The following is an 18,908-nucleotide window of genomic DNA, read 5'->3' as shown; positions in this document are numbered from 1 at the left end:
GAGAGAAAGAGAGACACTGACTAAGAGAAATTCGAACTCTCTAGTATCTACGGTGAATTTGTTGTTGTGTTTGTTTTTTGAATTTAAATTGAAAAATTTTCTTTGCGAGAATACTTTGGATGCCATTAGTTACTTTGCTATCTCGAGAATAGATATTCAAAATTGTTCTGGAGTGGTGACCGAGCCAGATTACCGTATTATATGGATTGTTGTTTATTCTATCATTGGGAGTGCTGTGTGTGTCTTTTTAATCCACTTTCGGTGTCCCCGTCCACACACACACAGTGTGAAAAGGGAGAGAGTGCGCTTTGTTAAGCCAATAAACTAACCAATTAGATTCGCTGTGCACAACCAAACTACCGCCGGACCGAATTAAGCGATGGTCAGAAGCTATAATCTCAGATTATGTACGCAACACCGAACATCAGAGAGAAAAATAGAAAAAGAAAAAGAGCACAGCGAGATAGAGAGCGTGCGCCTTGATCTACACAATATCAAATTTTAGATAAAAGTGCTGAAACTTTAAAATCTATTCGGTTGGATGTTTTTTTTTCGCATGGATTTGCGTTTGGTCAGAATTGATGGTGATGGCAACTGATACTTTTCCGTCTTTTTTACCTTTTTCTTTCTTTCCTTTTTTTAGAATCATCTAGAACTAAAAATTATATGTATTTGAGTCAGTGTGTCGCATCACCATCCCATTAAATGGTGTAACAGCTTAACAAAGGCCGACCGAGACCCACAGAAAGATTGCCATATTGAAAAATCGGCCACACACTGCACGTATGATCCCCGATGAGTACACATTCGGTCAGTTTCTGTCACTCAGCTGATGGTTCACTCTCTCTCTCTCTCTCTCTCTCACTCTCTCCCTCTTTTCTCGATTTTTATTAATAGCTAACCTATGGAATGGCATAGCAAACAAAAAACCCACATAAAATGGGAAACAGAACACCACTGCAATGGAAGGTACACATAATAACCGATTTCATCGATTATGGTGTTGTTGTTCGTGCAGCTTAATTCTATTTTTTTCCTCATTCTTCTTCTCATCATACAATATGCTTGTGAAATCCGAACTAGTAAAAGGTCGCTCACTATTCGCCTTTTTTCTTCACCATATTTTTTTGCGTTCGTTCGTTCGTTCGTTTTCATCTCTTTCGTTTTGCTTACAGCATTGTTGGCATTTTTCTGCATCTATTTTTTTTCTCAACTGTAGTTGCCGTTGGTGTTGTTGTTAGTCTCTAATGTGTTGCTTATTTTTGTTTTCGGAAGAGAAAAAAAAACAAACGAAAACAAAACGCGTGCAATAACGTAACTGCTACAATATGTGACTAATGGCTGTACGTATGTCATTGGGGCCAAAATGTCCTATAACATGTGAAAAACGCCGTATTCTCGTCACAAAACTACAAGTCGATTTTGTCGAACGAGCGACTTTACTTACGATTCGTAAGTTACGAACAACAACAACAAAAAAATGCTCCATAAAACATGTTTGTACAGAGGGAAAACTACACAGTGGAGACTCGAAATGAAAAACGAACGGAATGAGAAATGATGCGAGAGAGAGAGAGAGAGAGAGAGGGAGAGATAGAGATGCAAAGTGCCTTCCAAATTGTATCCGATACACAGAAAACAGTTGGGAAATAGCAACATCTTGAGCAAATATGTGTGCATGTTTATTGAATAGTGAAGTTAAATGAAAATCATGACAGATCAAGCAGAAGAGAAAAAAAAAACGATGTGAACCGCACATTTCTGTCTGTTCACTCTGTACATTTACTGAAACCGATGGACTCGTTTTGTGTCGCAATTACGACCAGACATTCATCAGAATTGTTTACCACCATTTCCATTTCTTGGGAAATCGAAAGAGGCCCAAACGAGAAAACAAGAGGAAAAAACGAGATTGCGTTTTCAAAGAAAGCAAAGAAGAAGAAAATCAAGAGGAAAAACAACAACATTCGTTTCGTTGACCATCTGATCAATTTTTATGCAAATCAATTCGCTTTGAAACGATAATATTCATTTTGCCAGGCCATTTGGCTTTCTTTGTTGACACACATCCACATTGCCTCCTATATATGTATACGAAATCAATTTTACCAAAATGATTTTCCTTTCGGTACCATGCGCATTCCTTCAGCGGACGTTTGTTTATTTTGGAAATAACTGAATAACACATGAATAACGAACGAACACATTCACTATCAACCATGCATTAATTGATGAAACACTGACAGAGTCTCATCGTTACTGTGTTTGCTATCAACACATTTCCGATGATGTAAATACACATAAATTATCAGCCGAAAATCAAACAAATTGATTGGTAGACCCGAGAGAGAGAGAGAGAGAGAGAGAGAGAGAGAGATGGGCAAAAAAGGATTGCGTCGATACGGTTGCCGATTGCATTGATGTTCCGTTCCGTTGCTGTTGTTGCATTGTCTCCGAAAATGGAGCAAACTTGAGTTGAATGGCATAAATCATGCGAAATAAATATGAAAGCGCCGGGGCCAATGATGACGATTAATGTGTGTTTGCTTGGCAATGTGATATTTGTTTTCGCGATTTATGCCCTCGAATCAGTTATGCAAGACATTTTCCATACATGTAGTAAGTGTCTGTGTGTGTGTTTTTTTTTCGTGTTGAACTTTTTGAACCGAAGCAATTTGAGATGAAGATATATGCCGACATATTTTTTCCACATACACAATCCCGTGTGCGCATTTGCGCTTCTGCTTGTTCAAGGTAAGAGGCGACAAATTCTGATTACATTTCCGAACAAAACATTATTCTGTCGGAGTTAACAAGAAAAAGAAAGCAGTCATCTGAATGGTAAATGGGTATTGAATGAACGCGTATGGAATTCATCAGCGTTGGAATAAATTTAAATTTAGATTGAGTTAATCATAATTTACGACTTGACAGCATTCTTTCGGTTTTTTATTCGTTGTCACGAAAACGCGCGCTCACACATCATTCAGCCAGCTCGGCTCAACACACGAAGAAATGTTTATCAAAACTAGAACTCCTAAATAACAAACCCGAATTCAAATGAATCAGTGGAAAAACGAATGGAAAGAGAAACGGCAAACATGAAATAATGGCAATGCATAAAAGTCATTGTCGCGATGCTCATTGTATTTGTTTAAATAAAGTGAAGATGATGATTCCATTGTGTGCAAGAGTGAATGCGCGCCCAGAACGACCACACCGAAAAGTGAATCGTACTACAGGAATGACAGAGACCGATGACTCTCTTTCATTCACACACTTTTACAGCAAATAAATATTGATTTTGGCGCTTTTGTACTTTTATGACATTCTAAATTGAATGATACAGAATGATATTGCATTTTAATGTATTGTTCGTAACGCGGGACATTTTCGAATAACAAAACGTCAATTATTCCGAAGGAGAAAAAAAAATGTGTGTACTTTGTTTTCATTGTTTATATCGGGCGCTGGTTTCTTTCGTTGTGAACATTTTTCGCTCCGTTTGTATGATCGATAACAATATCGCTAATGTTTGATATTGTCACAAATCAAGTGAATAACCAAAAACCCCTGCATTGAATTTACGTTTTACGATGACTTGTTATTGTTTTCATTGAATTCTAGTTTTGGTGAGATGCTTTCGAGTGTTAGATTCGAGTCAGAAACCTTAAACCGAGGAGTCAAACCGAAGTGAAAAGTGAGACCAACAAACGGAAACGGAGAGGCAAAGAGAAAAGACAACACGTGAATAATTCTCTCGACATTGATTCATATTGAAATGAGATTATTTATGTTTGGCTGGGTTCTATAGAGAAACAGAGCTATATAATGATATAATCGAATTGATCACAATTCAATTGAAGCAACGTATAATGATTTGTGACGTGCACAAGCACCCGACTGCACACACACACACACATACGACGCTCTGACCAATCAAAGCATTATTTTTTTTTTTATCATACGACAAAAATCTCTGAGACTCTGTGTTATTTTTACTCGATGGATGGCATTGTTTTGTTTTTCACATTTGCTGTGCTCATCGGTTCAGCTCTCACTTTCCCTCGGCTCTCTATTCAATTTAGTTTTCTGAAGTTGCTGATTTTCCCGTTATTTTCTTTCTTTTTTTTTCATTTCTGCGTTGTCGTTGATTTCATTTACATTCATTTCGTTGTTGAGAGTGAGAGAAGAAGAGACCTATGTGTAGAGCCCATTTAGTCAAGCATTGTCTAGAATCCCATTCGCATATTGCGAGATATATGCTTGTTCTACTTTATTATTGGTAATAAGCGTGTAGTATGTGTGCTAGTTGTTCGCTGCTTCATTCGATATATATTTTAGGCATTATTCGTTTAACGCGATTTCCTTTTTCCGCTTTTCCATGATCGCATTCTGTGCTCTGCTCCGCATCGCACGTTACATCATATATGCCACACATACACATCGTATACTCGAATGCAATTTGTGCTCATTGTTCACATGCAATTTTAAATTCAATTTTATCGACGCTGCCGTCTCATTTTCTATATTTTCTTATCGCGACTCTCCCACTCACTCTCACGTTTGCCCACTCGTTTGCTCATTGGTACGTATCGAACATGCTCGTACATATGTGTTTGTGTTGCACTCGTGATTTATGATTGCGATTACGGTTTAACGATTGTGATATTGCAATGGCAAATAAAATTTCATAAAATTTATTGAATCAAGCGAGCGAGGTGGTGAGCGCAAGCGCAAGCGAATGTCGATGCAAAAAACAAGTGTGCAAAACTAGAAACTGAGTACCACTTTTTACTACATACATGTATACGTGTGCCATGTTCGCGCGCCATTTGCGCTTCATTTCAATAAAGTTTTCGAATTGGTTTGTTTTAAGCATGCCGTAAAAACGGTGGATTAATTCGCCATAACATGAAGCCCGCTTTTGTAAATATCAATCAATAGCATTGCGATTAATGCACTTGGCAAAATATTTACTATACTATATTGAAATTGAAATTACAATTGTAGTTGGTCGGTGGCCGGAAGAATGGGTATTAAAATTTGAAATTTCAATTCATTCGTTTTAATCAGATTTTGTGTGAGGGTGTGTGTGTGTGTGCGGCTAAATTGATTTTCAATCGCATCGGGGTGGCGGCGGTCAGCATTTAGCAATCCAATCGAATTGCCACATTTGGGGAGACAGAGAGCACTAGAAATGGTTGCGAGATTTACCAATGCCACGGCTCATACACATGCACACAATCAAAATATCCGACCATTTCATTGAAGTAGCAAAGTCAGCAGCGATCATGCATGTGATTATTACAATTAGCCACTTAATTCAACTAGATACAATAGGAATAAATTTGGACACCCGCGTTCAATGTTCAACTCAATCGTATTCATTACAAATTCATGACCGCTGTTCTGGCCATTGCGATGGTTACATGTAATTGGTTTAGCAGAGAAAGAGAGAGCGATTGTGACAGCAAACAGCGAACAGTATAAATGCAAGAGATGGATTCATAAAAACGGTATGACCGCAAAGCACGATCTGCGTCAAGAGACAGACTCATGTGTATAACACACACATATGATAAAACATATCATAATTTCATAATGTGCCACAGTCGGTGCGCGATACAATTCTGTTGCTTTTTATTTCTATACTCCTTTTATTTCTCTACTGTGATCAAATGAAATCACTAAATACTCGCGATGAGTGATTATGTAATCAATTTGAGTGCGTGTGAATCGTTGATTTCAACGAATAAAACTTGGTTTAATTTTTTTTTTGTATGAAGAGTAGTTGCTGACCTGGACTGATGCCGATCTCGACCTGGACTGATGCCGCCTCTGCGGCGATAAAAACTATCCATGAATTGGACGAGTTTATTCTAGTTGAACTCGAACTAAGTCACAAACACAAACAAAAACACCCATCCGCCGTTATTCGATGGAAAAAGACCACAAATCTAAATTCATTTCTCTTTTTTTTGATAATTTGTTGTTGTTGTGATAAATAAATAAAGCGACTCAACAATAGAATAGATAGTAAGGAGAATACGTTCGTATATAATTCGAGCTCATGCTTGCACACCGAACTAATGCTCTGATAAGGCCGAACGGCGTTCATCATATGGGTTTTTTTCCACCGAGATAATGCATGTGTATGTCGCTTGTCATTCACATTCACTGTAATTACGGCGATTTTTTTCCACTCGACGAGAAAAAACACACACACAACCTATGGAAACAAGTTAATAATCCTCCAGGAACAAACTCATTGTGAAATTGCATGAATTTTCAAACAAACAGCAGCAAAAAAAAATCGTCAGTCAGTCGGTCGGTCGGTTGGATCGTTAAGCTTGAGCACGAGATGTGAACAGAGGCAATACACAGAAGAAAAAAATTTATTCGCACGAGAGATGGAATATGTGATTTTCCTGTCGTTGGCAAATTTAAACATGTTCAAATCAAGTGATGCGTGTCATCTTCCTGAATGTATCGCACAAAACGTTCTTGATCATCGCTTTTGTACAGCCGCACGAAATCGGCCAATTGAACACAATAGAGAGAGAGAGAGATAGGCAGCAAAAAAAAGCACGAGCGGCACATACAATTAGCTAATAAACTACGGCGCAATAATGGAAGCATGTCGAGCAGAAAAGAGTTATGTGTGTTTGTGCTTCTCTCATAGTCGCCACCACGTCAATTGAGTGAGGTTAATTTTTCATTTTCATTGTCGTCTTCAGTAAAGTTTTTTTTTCAGCGGATATTATCGATAATAATTATATTGTTTGTTGCACACACATACTGCACAGTGCAAGTACACATTCGCCCATTTCATTTCGTTTGTTTGTTCGTTCATTTTTCATTCACAAACATTGCATTTTTGTCTCGCCCGTAAATGATTCAAAATGTGTGTTTTTACGGTTTGGCTTTTGTTCGGCATTGTTTTCATCGTTTGAAGTTCAGTGTGTGACACACTGTGTGTTTGACAATTGAAGGAAGTAACACAATATAGAAAATTCCCCGTAATTCGTTTGGCTTCGAAATGAATATAACAATTCATTACTTGGCCACAATTCCGATGACCTTGACACAGTGTACAATCGCGCGCTGCGAGCTCTCTTTTTTTTCTTTTTTTTATTTCTCTCTCGCTCTTTTCGTCTGTCACTCAATGCATTTTTTAAGCATTGGCCATTTAATTTCACATTGTGTTTATACGCTGCAAACGTAATAGTTTTGAAATGAAATGAGAAAGAAAGAGAGAGAAACATACAATCACATACATCTTTTTATTGACATTTATTTTTTATCGCAATGAAGTAGAAGCTGCAAAAATAGCAGTTTCACGCGAATTCTCGCATGATTTCAGACTGATATGTCACTCAACACGTCCCATGCATGATTGCTGAAATGTTTGCGTAGCTTAAAATCAATTGCGACTTTTATTGTCTGTTTACATAGAGCAGTCGGTTGATTGAAGTTCACGTCTTATTACCATTGTTTTGTGATTACAAATGATTAAAGCAGCGAACAAATTCACAGCGCCACGCAAGATCGTGGAATTGATATGGAGAAAGAGAGAGAAATAGAAAAAATGACGGGGAGATAACAAAATGATAGATGAAAAAAAAAACGACACAAAAGCGTAAAAATATAATAAACAAAAATATTGACAATGAATATCACAGCATAAAACAATTTCATCGAGCCGCAACGAATAATGTGAGACGTCGTCCGGTTTGGGTCACAACTCAAAGTATGCGTGAAATTATATCGCAATTTGGTCATTTTTCATTTTAAATATGTTGCTGTGTTTGTTTTTCTCTCTCTCCGTATCATTGTCGCGCGCATGTTTGTGTGTGTAGGCCATGCCATGCTCAAATCAAATGACTTTTATTGTTGTTCATTAGGCTGTCGAGACGTGCAAAGTTCTTTTATGACAATGCCAAAGAAATCAAATCAAAAATTCAACTTCAAAAATGTGTCGAACCAAAAGTTGTGGGATCCTTCGCTACTGGATTCTTTCTTGTGTACTCGTGATGAATTGATTGAAAAATCAATACAAATTGGATGCGAAACAATTGGCAAAGTCAAAATGAAACTTCATTTGGTTTGTGTCATACTTGTGGGATGAAGAAAAAGAAGAAGAAGAAAAATGACGAATCGGAACGCCATTAGAATGTTACTGTGAATGGCAAAAAGTTGATAAAAAAAAGTTTTTTTCATCTTCAATGTTCAATGTTCCAAGGCCCTTTCTAATGGCATGTTGCAGATGGCCAATGGTTGCCTGTTGTTATTGTTATTGTCGTTGGCGATGTTTATCGAGGTGAATTTTTACAAAATCGAGCGAGAGAGAGAGAGAGATAAAAAAAAACCTCGACAAAAAAGTGTGTATTATTTCAAGCCGAAAATCACTCAAATTAGTTTCGGCAGCCAAACATTCTATCTAATTTTTGCCGCCACGAATGAGCAAAAACAGGTCGATGTTGCGGCAACTGTCTGACATATGATTTATCGAAATCGGCTTCATCAACATTGCCAGACACTCTCTCCCTCTCTTGAAGTCAAAAAGCAATCTAATGTAATTTTGAAATTGAAATTTGCCCCATGCAACAACAACATAAAAACAGGAGAGAGAGAGAGATGTATGGAGAGTGAGCATTGCCAAGAAGAAAAAAGGTGAAGCGCACACTTTGGAAACACAACTGCCACATAAAAATAAATGTGCGAAAAGAAATACGCACGGGGTGCTTTTTCTCCTACCGATCGTTTTAACTTCTTTGCCATTTTGTTTTTTCGCTTCAACTTTCGGGCCAAAAGTTATTGTCGTGAATTATTTGACTGCATTTTTTCTTCGCTCCTGTTGTTCGAACGAAAGGCGATGGCTCCCCGTTCGCAAGCCGAAGAACAAAAAAATGCCTTCTGACATCGATTTATATTAAAAGAAATATTTGACTTTGTGTATATTTGAGTTCACAAGCATTCGGCACATATTTTCATAACATAAATTGTTCGAAACGAGTATTGCTGGCATCATGCTTCCCAATCGCATTTAATTTTGGTGATGAAATGAAAACATCCACCACACACCAAACGGCAGATATCGCAAGAAAGATGACTCTTTCTACACTCACTCATTCACTTTTGCTCATTTAAAATCGGTTTCGTTCTTTTTTGTAGCGATTTTTTTCTCCTCTTCATCTCTCCCGCAGCCGTGCTGTCGGCGTGCTTTCTGTTCTTTTGTGTTGTCCTCGTTTTGCTTCAGCAGTTTATTGTTGATATTAAAGTGGGCGTCAAAAATGATGTCGCTGGAATGCTCATCAATTGTTCCGTTTTCTTCTATCTCATCATTCTGTATCGATACGAAATGGAAATTCAAGTGAAATCGAATCTGAAACATACACGCTCCATCTCACTCTCTCTCTCTCTCTCTCTCCCGGTATGGATGTTTTTGTGCGTTCTACGCTGCGCTCTAAATAACTTACACTTTTTGCATCTATTTTCTATCCGTTCTGTTCATTAACGTCATATACAAAATCATATCAACGGTCGTTATTCTTTTTTTCGTTCTTGATTTGTTTTTTCCATTGAACGGGCCTTCATCATGACTGATATATTCATAGCATGATAAATATAGAACAATCATCAAAAAGTTATTTCAGAAAGTATACCGATTTACTGTCTTGTCTGTTTTTTTTTTTCTCTCGATGTGTTGTATATCGGCGAGAGGGCCAAAATTACACACGAGCATGATAATCCGTACATGTCAAATGCGAACGTGAACACATGCACGCCACATACACATACATAAAAGAGAATCTTCCTCCCCGCGACCGAAATTTAAAACGATAAGAGGCTATTTATCACGAAAATCGATCGGATCAAATGTAAATTGAGCACACAATTGTAAGCCATTTTATATAGATTCCAGTCAATCGAACCCAGTCAAGCGATGGGATTTCTAAGTTTTCTCTGTGTATAGAGTATTTCGACATGCACGCATATAATGTATCGATATATTTGGAAATGTGCTCGTTCCATTTCGTTTCATTCGAATTGAATGTGTTTCTCTCATTTCGTCCTAATGTAGTAGACGACGACAACAACAACGACAACGACATGAAACCGTTAAAACCACCGAAGAAAAATGGCAAAAACGCACACATCATAAATGTGTATTATTCATTGACTTTCATCGCCAATTTGTGTTCGGAATGCTTCATTCGGTTTTTATTTCGCAAAAAAAAAGACCGAAACCGTTTTCGACTTGATGCGATAAATTAATTTACATTTTCTTTCGATCAATATAAATAAAAATGCGGCAATATCCAATATCGATGGAAATAAGGTTTGCGTGCCCAGAACGTATAAAGAAGGACCATGCGCTGCCACCACCACACAAACGTCAACAGCGAGCGCCTCTCAAAATGGGACTCGCCTTTCATTTTGCTCTCATCGTACAATTTTTTTTAATATTTTGATTTCAGGCTCCTTGTCATGGTGTGCCACCAAATCATTTCGAAAGCCAATGGCTTGAATTGCCACAATGTGCTTCGATAACAATATTGAACTGACAGGAAATGATTGAAACAGACGCGCCAATCTAATTCGGTTGCATCTCCATTGAAAAGTGTTAGGCGAGCAAAAAGGGAAAAAAACTTTTTTTTACGGGATTAAAAGCAAGTGGTGTTCGGGTTCACGGGAATTTAGATGTGCAAATGGCATGGGCCCGTACAATATTTTCAGGATGAAAAAAATTCAACAGTTATTGGTGTGTGTGCGAGAGAGATACTTTTTTTTATTGTCATTCATTTTTTATTTGTAGAAATATCGGTTCGAAAGAATCAAAAGGAAAGAATGGATGTGAATGAAATGCCACACTTGAGCTGTTTGATATGAAAATGGCATAAAATACGATACGAAAATGAAGCGGAAGCACACGTTCTTGTCTACAAGCACTTTTTCTCGCACAACTCGAGAACAATGGCAAGATTAGAGAAGCAGAGATGTGAAATGAATCGAGAGTGTCCCGAAGTGAAAGAAAAATACCCAAATGAAGAAGAAGAAGAAGAAGAAGAAGAAGAAGAAGAAGAAAATCAGAATGGAAAACGAAAAGTGGGTCATTATTTTCTCTCATTTTTCACACATGCGATTAGATTTTTGCCTCATTTTCGGTGTGCAAGCAATATCCCATTTTGAATGGCACTCTCTCATATTCGTTCTCTGTCCAAACATACTCATTTGCACACATAGTAAATGGCCGTTTCGATGGCCGGCGAACATGCACAAGCACATGTATGGCTGATTTTTTAACATCAATGATAAATCCATGAAACATAAACATTGTCCCGTATCATTATTGCTCACAAACACACAATTCCGTCCGGGCAAAAATGGCGAAGAGAGGAAGTGTATGAGCGGGAGGGCGAGCGTGAGACGCGGCTCAATTCCGATGAGCAGCAGACAACAAAAGAAAATTGTCCGACTTACGAAATGGAAAATAAACAATCATTAAATGACTTCATGACCATCCACATTTCCGCCTGAAGCATTCAAAACGGCAAATTTCGAAATGGGGACAAAAACCAAGCACCGAATACTTACGCACATACACACCAAGCCTGTTGTCAAAGGAATATTTGATGCGATTTTATTTACTTGAATTCTTGACGCTGTGTTTTTTACAACCGTTTATAGTGTTGTTTTCTTTTCGGTTGTTCTGAGCTTGATCCGTGAGTTTTTATTCGTTTTTGAAAAAAAAGAACGTTGAAAGACGTGTCAGCCGCATTTCAGCCGTCGTATAAAATGCGTAAACTTTCCATGGTTCGACATATTTTTTCTTCTCTTTTGGTTGGATCTGTTGATATCTTTGCAGCCTCTTTTTTTCTCGTCTTCTTTTTCCCTTCCAATCCTTAATGTCTTTAGCTGATACATTAGCTAGCATATTACACGCGCATGAGAAGTGCGTAAGTATTTTCAAGAAAATCGTCCAGGATTTGTTGGTCTTGATGTTTATTTTTCGGTGTGGCGTTCGTGCATTTCGGCTGTGTGTGGGTACGCGTTTGAAACGCACTGAACAGCCATAACAATAATAATAACAACAAAAGAGAGAAGAAAACTCTCGTCGAAATATTGCCACTGTGCTATTGTTTACAACTTATCAAACTCTCACTATGTGTGTGTGTGTGGGTTCGTGTGCGGCGTGAGTCTCTTGCTTGATTTCGAAATTACAACTCAACACGCACCAATCTCTCGAACCCAAACACTGGTCCCATTGCGAACGAGAAAACACACACACACGGGTGGACACGCGGAGAGGGTGAAAAAGAAGCAGCAGCAAAAAATGGATCTCAATAGTGAAAATTGTGCGTAGCATGGTAAGCGGTAAAAGGGCACGAAATCGAAAATTATGGCGGCATGTGTACGTAAATTATCTCCTTTATCATCCCCTGAAACCAAAAGGCGTTGCCATTTCTATTTTCAAGAGATGAAATCGAAATGATAATAGCACAAAACCAGAAGCAAAATGAAAACAAGAAAGAAAAAACAGAACGAACATCCAACGAGGGAAAGAGAAAGAGATAGAGCCAGTCAAAAGAAAACGTATAACAAACTCTGTATTCTTTTGCCAAATATATCGATAAAAAAACGAATCAACATTGAGAAATTTGCTGGTGTCTTTTTCTATCTTTTCGATAGGATATCCGAATGTATCAACGATTTGATGGTATGGCCGTTAAGAGTGAAACGAATGTCAGAAATGGGCTTGATATTAAAACAAAGCACTTTCGTCTCAATTCTTGATGGCTTCAAAAAAAAAGGAGAGAGAAACGTATTAACATTTAAAGGCTCCACTAAAACCATAATATTAAGTAATTGCTCTGTTTTATCTTCGGATTAGATCCTATTTGAGCCCAAACGAGAAGGCTAAATGAAACGAAAAGATTGAGGTAACGCATTGAAAGTTCCTGAGTGATTTTTGTTCTTCGATTGATGAGGTTATTTCGTTTTTTGTTTTCCTGGTTTCTTTCCCGAAAACACCGAAATTCACGCTTTCATCATGATTAATTAAAACGAAGAAAAAAAGTATAAACCAAGGGTTGCGAATGAGTGACCCAGGAAAAAAAGTAAATCTCTGCAGAAAAAAAGTCCATCTCATGGATTTATACATTCTATTTAGTCGTTGCAAATGATGTCCGTGCTCTGTGTTCTTTGTCGTGATCAACAACAGTGTCATCTCCATAAAAGCGTCGTACTTATGTGCACAGCACTAGCACAATGCAAACGATAGCATGTAACACAAAGCTGCTTACATTGAATGCCATAAAGAAATCACTATGCACGAACACTGTACACCTTCAATGGTTCGCCAGATAATGTCTTGTGTAGTTTTGTGTTTCAAGTTGGATTTTGTTCGCATTCATCAAAAGCATGCACATTTGTGCGGCCGTTTCTGCTTTGGATGGTTTCTCTCAGATAAAATTGAATCCGCAACCGTAACTTCTTTTCTGCAACCGTTCACTAAATACTCCCATATCGAGACTCAAAGAATGGATCGCTTCGCACGCAATATGAACCAGATAGATAATAGAAGTGGAACAGTAGGGAGTGAGAGAGAAAAAGGATTCCATGAAAATCAAGAGAATCCATCATGAATGTACATGACCGGAGCGAGCACTTGTTTGGGTCGCTATGAGTGGTAGATGTCGAGCTGTGACGCAAAATTAAATGAATAAAAATATTACCGTGAAGGTGAAACGAAGAAAAGGGATCGGATACCGAAAAGAATTAACTTTTTCCCGTGTTATTTTCTTTACTCATATTTTTTTTTCTTCTGCGTATAAAGAGAGAGAGAGAAAAGGCGGAAAAAGGGAAAGATAAAAGTATTGTGAATGTTATACTTTGTGTGTGTGTTGAATATCTTAAACAAATAAGAAACGGAAGACCTTTGATGCTCAAAGGTGCTCAACGGATTTGCTTCAAGCAGTTGTTCATATCCATGAGGTTTGCCTTTGTTTTTATTGCCATTTTTGAAACTGCATTTTCAACGAGGCAAAAAACAATGGAGAAGCAAGCGACAGCGAAAAAGGACTGTATAGCACGCAGAAACCAACACCAATAGATAAAATGAAATAGAGCCTGTGGGTGAGTGACGTATCGATAGCAAAAAAATATCAAGCGTTTCATTTCATATGAACTCAAGTAAGGTCAAGAATTACCAATATTTCATTTTTAGTTTATACGAAAATCTCTGGGATAATTTTCCGTGGAGAAAATTCAAGTAAGGCAACTCAATTATTCTGAAGTGCATATTTCAATGAGGCAAAGTTCATGCTTTCAACATCATTCGACTGGTAATGATATCGTTGCGCTGTCATGAATTTCATTTGGACACAAAGGAGTCGAGCGAGAAAAGAAATAACGCTTTATACGTGACCTTTGAATTCAAGTCTTCAATATGACTGTCATATTTTCATGGGAAAAAGGCCACGCGTTTGATAAGTGTCTTTGTTCCTCTATCGATGATACTGTGTTTCGTGTTCATTGGTGGGATTCCAATTTTTATACCTATTAATTTTTTTCTCTTGTTCTGTTCCTGGAAGCAGCTTTACAAGTAAGTATTAACAATGAAAAAAGATGGCGTTTCCTCATTTTTTTTCGGTTCGTCGAATGCTTCGCTTTTAATCCTTTCCTCCAATTTAATTTGAGATCTAATTTCAGTTTTCACTTCATGCTGTAATGAACGCAGATACTTCCCTCCGAATTCTTGGGCAATTTGTAATTACAACAAGTGTGCGGGCTCAATGATGAGCCCGCCAACGCAATTTTTCAGCCTTTATACGTACATTCAATAAAATATGAAAACGTCAGCTTTGCTAGCTGAAATTTCCGCGAAAAACGCAAAAAAAGGAAATGAAAAGAAATGAAAAACGGAAGGATATGTCTCTGCTTGACGTTGCGTAGCATCCAATGTGGATTTAATATTTTAGTGCGTTGTATAAACACAAGTCGTGCTAATATTTTATGATAATTCGGTGTGCATGATATTTTTGCCATTTTTTTTTCTTCTCTATGCTCTCGACATCATTCTCTTATCCATTCGCTATTCGCGGCGTGATATTTTCTTACACTCTCGCTCTCTGTCTTACTCTCCATTTCGAGGAATGGTGGTGTCGGTTCTAACGGCTTTAAAATGCTTTCCACGCATATTCATGCATGTAGCGTTCTCTCTCGCTCTTGCAGCACATACACACACTCACTTCAATTAAGTGTACGAGTGCGAGTGTGTTTTAATATATGCAAGATAGCTTCCTTCGGCCCCATCTGAGTGGCGTTGAATAAGCAGCACACACCATTATCACGTTCCTCTCAGCAACAACATTTGAAATTTTTTTTTTCTTCTTCTTTCAACATCTTCTTGCGTTTCGGTGACTACGTCTTTTGCACTTCTATTCACGAACGATTGACACACCAAGAGCATTCTCTCATGCGTTTTGGCATTATAACACATACAAACACACACAGGAAAAAGTAGCATCGTTTAGAGAAAATTGTCGATTCAATATATAAAAACAGAAACTTGGTGCAAAGTAGCAAATGCGAAACGCTGTTCCTTGGTGTGCCAACGAAAATTTATGGATATGAGAAACTGTCACACAGAGAGGCAAAATCGGCAGGCGACAATAACATCATCGTCTTCGTAGTTGTCGTCGTCGTTGTTGGTAGTATTGGGCGCAAAATCATTCTTGCAAACAATGCCATCGAATCCACTGAGGTTGCTGCTTTATACCCCGATCCACTTTAGCGAATGTGCGTCGCTTGAAAAAGTTATTTAGAAAAAATTCTGTGTTAATTTAATCATATTCACGTAGATTAACACCCAAGATCTTGATGTTTCAATACCGTCAATTAACCTGAAGTCGAGGACGACGACGAGCATCATCACCGCCTCTATTGCTCTCGCTGTCACCCTCGTTTGCTATCTTCCCGTAACGCAACTTGAACACATTTAATTTATGAATTTCACTTAAATGCGAATGCGAGTACTTTTCGTTATTTGGTAGGAAAAAAAATTCCTTTCTCTTCTAATTTTCATTTTCACGCAATTTTAATGGTGTTTTTCTCATTTTCTCTGCTGGAATAGTAGCTATGTTTTGAATATTGGAAAAGGCGCAAAAATCTCGTAAAAATTTTCCGAAACAAAAAAGAGAGCGAGCGAAATACCGAAAATTCATGATAAAACAAAAAGACGTAAACATAAAGATAAATATCAAAACACACAAAAAAGTGGTCATAAAAATATTAATAAAATAAATGTAATTTTTGCTTACCCGTCGATTTAACTCGGAACTGAACTCGTTGAGTTTTGGGTTGCTGTTGCGATTCCCGTTTCTGCGTCTGATTTTTGTTCTTTTACTTTGTTTCGTTCGAGTTGCTTCGCCGTTTTTCGTTTGCACTTTTGTTGTATGTTATCAGATTTCCCTTTGATTTTTTGTTGTTGTTGTTTGAGTTTGGTGGGCTGGTGGGTGTCGCTCTTTAAAGTTCGAGGCTTTTGGCTATCGAGAGATTCGCAGGTAAACGACGACGACGAAGAAGAAAAAAAAACAGAGAAAATTGGAATCAATGTTCAATGGTTATCGTTCTTTTATCGATTCTCTTTTCCAGTTTAAATGATATTGGCCGTGTTAGTCTCTGTTGCTCACACAAAGCGTGCGTCGTCCTCACTTCAGAAGCTATGGCACAGGTGTGCAAAAAATTAGGTGAAAATTGTCTTGCGTATGGCTATGTCTCTTTTTTTTGCGTGTGTGAGTGTGTATGGCCCTTATTATGAGGATAATTCACACTCAATATTTGATGACCTCTCACTCTTCTTTTTCTCCCTCTGTTTTTTTTCACGAACATAAAAGGAAATATTCACAAACTTTGTCTCGATACTTTTTTTTTTACTTCGTTCTGTGTTTATTTTTATGCCTCTTTGCAAGAAATAGTCTTTCGTTTTATCTTCTAAATCGGTTTGTCGACGGGAAATATGCGTTCTTCAATCGTTATATACACAGACACACGAAACAAAAACGACCGAAAAAAAAACAATAACAACAACTTTGCTTTTAGCCGCTGAATAACTGAAGAGGATATAGTTGGCCTGTGGAATTTTTGCCTCTTGATGTGATGGATTATTGCCCGAGTTTTCTATTCACTTAAAATACCCCGTATTCTCTTGCTCTAGGAAAAACTGCCCAATGTTCTTTGTCCGGCCTTTTGTTTAGGTGAAGTGGCTCTTTGTGTGCAACACAATCAATCAAAAAAAAAAGTTTTTCGACCGAGTTTGGATTTCACAATGAAAATGGTACTCGATTGAGAACTGCTTGACTTATTTTTTTTTGTTGTGTTTTGCACCACTCAAAATTGCAGGAAGTCCACTACAAATTTCAACGATGACTATTCTTGTTGTGCGTCGATAGGACGCAAATGGCAAAGTTTGGCCTACAAAATTTTCTTTATTCTCTCGCTTTTACACACTTCTGCTCAGTACCGTTTTTCGTTTTTAACTAAATTTTATGTTTGCTATCGATTCGATGACAAAACACGTAACGATTCTTACATAAGTGATTTGTAAAATCGTTCAAGCAAAATATTTTTACACGAAAAACTAAATCACCTTGCATTTACGAATTGAAGTGATGTGAACTTTCAGATTGGTTTCATTTATATATTGCTGTTTTTTTTGTATTGTTGTTGTTATGCTTCTTCTTTTCTTTGTGTTTTCATTAGAACTTTCATACTTGATCGTAGATAAAAAGAGCGAATTAAATTAAATAGCAAATTGGCTGCTTTTTCTTTGTATTGTTTTATGGTAAAATAAAGACAAATCACAAAAATGGTGGTTGAACTTCTTTATCTCCCTCTTTCTGTTCGGTTGGTTTAACCAAAAGAAAAAAAAAACTTAAAAACGATAGAACTTTTTCTTTCCCGTACAAATTATCGGTTCACAATTTCAACAGTTTTTCTTTTATAACGTTTCCGTTTACTTGACACACGTTCAACGTTCGATACACGGCTCCTTTTTTTGTCAAGCACACCGACAAAACAGAAAAATAAATTAATTAATTTTAAAAGATCGTTGCTACGTTGGTAGTGTTTCAGTAGTTGATGCTATTTTTACAATTTTCAATTTTATGCACAAGAAAAAAAAGAATACCAAAATTATGTTTCTTTATTTTTACTCGTCGTCAATTACTACTTTTATTCTTTTTGTTTCTGTTTCAAACCGAAAATGACAACGAATTTCCTCTGTATGTATAAATTTCTCTCTAGGTCGGATATTCAGATCTTTGAATAAATCGGATTCTGTGTATAAATAAAGATTTTACTTTGCGAGAGTTTTGATGTGTTGTTTTTGAGAGACGAAACGCCTGGCGTGTGCTTTACGTTCGGTTGACCGTATTGTATTGAGCGAGGTTGTCACGAAAATTTTCTATCGTGCGGTAGCTCAGTGGCTTCGCTTACTAGCACTTACGCTGATGATGCTGACTACCATTTGAGCTGTATAGATTGTGTGTTGTAGAGGCGCGAGCGATACGCGATACGCGTTTGTTGCTGAAGCACAGATAGAGCCGCCGTCGCCATCGCATACACACAAAATTCACAAGCGTTATTATTCTCCACATTTCGATATGCATGTTGATTTATTTATTTACCTCCTGACATCCGTCTGATTTCTTGCTCGCGCGCGCAATCCAACCGTCGTACACACCAAGCGAGTCGCCGATCGGAATCCATTCACATGTCGCACTCGTCGCATTGTCGTACGAATGCTTTTCGCTTTTCGGCAAATCGATTCTCGTACGTATGAGTGTATAAGTAGGTGACGAGAACAGTTAAGTGTTTGCATACCAATACAGTTGAGTGCA

General features: G+C 37.6%; 1 protein-coding gene across 3 annotated transcripts in view; it reads right to left on the bottom strand.

Annotated features, from left to right (window-relative positions):
• LOC129566235 (protein Tob2-like) overlaps nucleotides 1-18,500 on the bottom strand; it is a 124,220-nt gene extending 105,720 nt beyond the window's left edge. For 2 of the 3 annotated variants that reach the window (XM_055441987.1, XM_055441988.1), the window contains exon 1: nucleotides 16,329-18,500. The gene's annotated coding sequence lies outside the window, so the exon portion shown is untranslated. The remainder of the gene's footprint in view (nucleotides 1-16,328) is intronic. The other variant, XM_055441989.1, reaches the window with a different exon arrangement.
• Between the last annotated feature and the right edge of the window lie 408 nt (nucleotides 18,501-18,908).

This window comes from Sitodiplosis mosellana, unplaced genomic scaffold (assembly GCF_009176505.1).
Source record: "Sitodiplosis mosellana isolate CC-2019 unplaced genomic scaffold, AAFC_SMos_1.0 Smas_scaffold_3, whole genome shotgun sequence".
NCBI classification, from domain to species: Eukaryota; Metazoa; Arthropoda; class Insecta; order Diptera; family Cecidomyiidae; genus Sitodiplosis; species Sitodiplosis mosellana.
Note: the sequence above shows the minus strand (reverse complement) of the source record. Positions and strands in the feature narration are given on the sequence as shown.